This window comes from Rhinolophus sinicus, chromosome 14, assembly GCF_057876585.1.
Source record: "Rhinolophus sinicus isolate RSI-liver-muscle chromosome 14, RSI-T2T, whole genome shotgun sequence".
Classification (NCBI taxonomy): domain Eukaryota; kingdom Metazoa; phylum Chordata; class Mammalia; order Chiroptera; family Rhinolophidae; genus Rhinolophus; species Rhinolophus sinicus.
Genome location: NC_142514.1, coordinates 33,509,580 through 33,514,386, shown reverse-complemented (window position 1 = coordinate 33,514,386; position 4,807 = coordinate 33,509,580).

Here is a 4,807-nt window from a genome sequence, read left to right as displayed (position 1 = left end):
CAGATGCCTTTCTCCAGGGTCTTTCACCCCACATCTCCAGGCCAAAACACCCTCTGAGCCCACTTTGGGGTGCCTGGCTGGATCCCTTGGCCCTGTGCTCCTGTTTTCAGACAATCTAGAATCCCAGGAATTTGAGGCCACAGCAAGTGGGGGCCTGGGATTGGGCCCTGGGGATGATGAAATATGGAAGCTCCCAGAGTCGGGCCTGGTGGGGAAGGCCACATTTTCTGTGTCATGTTCTATTGCACGCCAATCAATTACAGTGCGCCCTATATAAACACATCATGAGGGCTTTGACAGGGGGCCGGGGTGAAGTTGGGTGTCAGGGTAAAACAGGGGATAATAAAATCACTGGAGATTTATTTCTCTAAATTGGAAACTTCATGCTTACACCTGACTAAATCATCAGGCTGAAATTGGAGCCGACTCCCACGGAAAACACATGTAACCTTATCCCATCTTTGTTTAACGGCGACCCATCAAGCCGCCTGATGGATTCTGCAGATGCGGCCAGCGTCCTCCTTTGGCTCCTTGAGTTCTGGGGGTCTCAATCAGACCTGTCTTCACTGTGCCCACCCTGCTCTCTGGTTGCTCTTCCAGAGCTGGCCAAAACAGCCTCTCCTACAGGTGGTGTCCATGTGGGTCTCTGGCCCCCCAGTTAGCTTCTCTTTGCTCCCACGCCCAAAAGACCCATTCGTGTGCCCAGGATCCCACTACCTAAGAGCCTCCTTGTCCATGAAGCCATCCTCCTGAGAAAAGGAGCAATGCTGAATAACGGGGGAGGGGGGGCAGCGGTGACATCAAGAAAAGAGCTCTAAGCTAGAAGTTGTCTGCCCTGGGTTCAAATCATGATTCTGTGATAAAATCTCCTTATCTGTCTGAGTGAAATGATTTTGCTTCTTCCTTTGATCCTGTCTCTTCTCTCATAGAACTTTTATGGATTTGATGAGCTAAAGCTCTGATGAACTTTACAACTTACAAATTGATGGTACGTAGTAGAATAGAATTTTCCATGTGAATCATGAAGCTCTGTATGTAGTGTAGTACCAACAGGCAGCATGAGTCACCCATACCTGTATTAGATGTTTTCCCTTTACCAGGAGTGGCCAGCCAGGGTTGGGAGGGAGAAATCAAGAGATAATTTAATCACTAAGCCCCCTCTGTGTGCTGGGCACTGGGTTAGTGCAGCTCATACAATATTTCATGTGATCCCCACATCCTAGGTAAGATTTATACCCACTCCAAAGAAGATGAATCAGAGATCAGAGAGGTTACCTAACTATCCCAAGTCGCACAGCTGGGATAGTAACCAGGATGTCAATCTAGGTTTGTCTGATTCCAAAGTTTATTAAAATGTATGACAAGTGCTCTGTGAAGCCTGAGGGAGAAAAGGTGAGCAGGTTTCAGGGCTCAAAGCTTTCAGGGCTCAATATGGGCCCTCCCCTTCTCCTAGCCCTTCTCTTCAAGTCCATAAATTCTTATACACACAAACACACTCACTCCAGGGCACACTACAGGTGGTCAGTGGCTGGGAGGCTAACGGCTGAGGCTCCCTGCTCAGAACAGGACTCCAGGCTCACACCTCCACCATCACCCTGTTGGTGAAGCAAGGAGGGGAGCAGAAGGAGCCCATGTGTCATTTTCGGCAGCAGCCAGCAGAGCCTTGCAGAGTATAAGATGGCTTTTTTAGCCCAGCATAAGGATCTAGTTAAAAACCAATAAATCAGCAGTGAAATGTGCATAGCAGCCTTCTCTGTAAAATCAACATGGCTTGCTCCTCTGCAGGGAGCCCTCTGACCGCCAAGCTAAAGCCTGGGGCTCAGGCAGAGCCTCCTGTGTCCCACAGGGATTTGAGGGGACAGGGGTCTCTTCCATCCCCTGAGAAGGTGGAAGCCAGGCAACCTGGGTCCTGCCTATGAGGAGCCTACACTTGAGGCATCCCCTTTCTTAGATGCAAAGATCAAGGAACGTGTGAGCAGAGCCCAGACAGCCCCCACCTCCTCCATACCACTCCGCTCTGACATGGAAAATCGAATTATGAGATGAATGGCCTGGGAAGTGGATGAGCCGCGTGAGCCTCAGGACGGCTGGCACCCCAGCACCAAATACAGAAAACCATCCGTATACAGGGCTCAGACTCTCTGGGGAAGCCGTGCCTGGGGAAAACATGTCAAAGACCTCTGACAAAATGGGCAGGCACTGCTCCCTGTGCCCAGGCCAGCCCTCCGGCGGGGGTGGGGGTTTAAGGAGGTCTCAGATCACCCTCAGGACGGTATTTAATATCTGTAAAACTGCCACTCGGGCAGCCAAAGTAAACAGTGTCCCTGGCAGTTCAAAGGTGAGCGGGTTTAAATATTTCCCCTTCGCCTGAAAGGAATCCATGCCAGGCCTGTGGCAGCAGCGGCCCCCGGGGAGGCCGGCCCCCCGCACGCCGGCCCGAGGCATCTGTGCACACGGAGGCTGCGTCTCCCACACAAATACTCAAAATTTCTCATTAAAACTTATGACTGTGTCAACAGTGCAGGCTGGGCCCCTAATCTGGAAAAGACATTTTGCCTCCCCCCTGGTCGGTCGCACGCGGCCTGGACTGGCAACTGTTGCCCCCACCTCCAGAGCTCCCAGCGACCAGCTGGCTGGCTCCCACACGCCCAAGGCTAGCACCACATTAACACAGGGCCAGTGTCTGAGGACGCTGGGTGCACAGGCCTCCCGCAGGCCGGTCAGTGTCCTACCAGGCGGCTTTCAGCTCCAGGTGACAGTGCTGACCGCAGGTGCCTTCACCGGTCTTGGAAAGAGCTTTCTCTCTAGGAGGGTTCGTGGTTCACTTAAGAGTTCTTAAATAATCCCACCCCCAGCTGCATCCCCCATACCCGTTCCCAGGGCTTCCTTTATGCTCCTGCCAGGAAAGATTTAGCTCAGCTCCCACCTGATGCCACAGAGGAGCTGGCAGATCTGAGATGTGAACACAGGGACCTCTGGGTCCTCAGCCAGAGAGGTGTGGAAGCACCTGAGCACGGGGTGCAGGAAAGAGGGAGGCTGCTCCACAGAGTGGGAGGATGAACTCAACTCTCAGTAGGATTAGACATACAGACTCCAGAGGAAGAGGGAAATCAGAGAAACACTTGGGAGTAGAAAGAGTTCCCCTGGTTCAAACCCCAGCTCTGACCCTTTCTTCCACTACAAAATGGGACAATGGAAAGTTACTATCTGGACCTACTATGTTTCCCCGAAAATATGACCTAGCCGGACAATCAGCTCTGATGTGTCTTTTGGAGCACAAATTAATACAAGACCCGGTATTATATTATATTATATTATATTATATTATATTATATTATATTATATTATATTATGCTTGGGTCTTATATTAATTTTTGCTCCAAAAGACGTATTAGAGCTGATTGTCCGGCTAGGTCTTATTTTTGGGGAAACACGGTACCTACTCCAGTCCTTGGCTAAAACAGTAAGTACTCCGTACACAGAAGTTACTCATTCAGCTAACCTGTATTTGTAGAGACCCTCCTACACAGAGCCACAAACCAAACCGCTAACTGTCTGGGGGAGACAGGCAAGCAATTAGAACAAAAAAGTCTGAGTGTTATGAAATGAGATATAGAAGGTGCTGAGTGAATGCTTGAGGCAAGAGTCTCAGAGGAAGGCATAGATACACCGTGACTAAAAGATGAGGTGTGGCAAAGGTAGAGGGTGGAAGACATTCTAGGAGAAGAAACAGCCTGTGCAAAGCACTGAAGCAAAAGAGCATGTGACCACTGATAAAGCACAGAGACAGAAATGGGACTGATGGCCAGAAGGAAGGGGTGGGTGGATGGGTGAAAGGGGAAGGGGAATACAGTTGATAATATTCTGATAAGTTTATATGATGACAGATGGGTACTAGAATTAGTGGGGTGATCTCATTTTAAGTTATAAAAATGGCGAATCACTATATTGTACACTTGAAACTAATGTAACCAATATAAGATTATATGTCAACTATACTTAAATAAAAAATAAATTTAATAAAAAATAAATGACACTAATGAAGAGGGGTTGGGGAGGATAAGTGCTGACATGGTGTACAATTGTCAATAAGGACTTTTAGGTTTGATTCTTTGTGTGTGTGTGCTTACTTATACACATGTGAGTCCACACTTAATGTACGTGCATCTGAATCTACCTAAAGATATGCACTCACATATATGCCTGTGGAAAATGTGTATGTCATTTTGGATGTGTGTACCTGTGCCTGGGTAAGCAATTAGATGTGAATGCAAGTGTATTTGTGTGCGTACCTATATACGTGACTACGCATCCATACTTGTAAGTCTGAATATAGACTTGTAGTGTTTGCACAAGCACCTATACCTGTTGATGTTCTTTGTGTATGCACTTGTGCTCACACACACTTTAACAAATACTGCTTCCCCACTTCCCATACCCTCTCTGGTGTCTGTGCATTGGAGCTGGGGCAGGGTGGGTCCTGAACACACCCTTACCTTCCCCTGGTACTCATCAGCCTGATGGACCTGCTTCTTCTTGAGGCCATACAGACATTTGTTTGCTCTCCCAGGGAAGCAAAAAAGAAAAGCATGTCAAGATTTCCCTCCAGAAAGCTGAAATCCAGGCACCCCCCCTTCCACCCTACCACCTATCAAAGTCAAGGTCTATGGAGACACTGCCCTGTGGCGAGCAGGAGTAACTCAGCACTGGGCATGGGAAACTGCTGCCCAGGCCATCCCAGCTGCTCTGTTGATGAGCTTGTGACCTGGGACGAATTGCTTTGTCTCTCTGAGCTGGAGAAAATAAA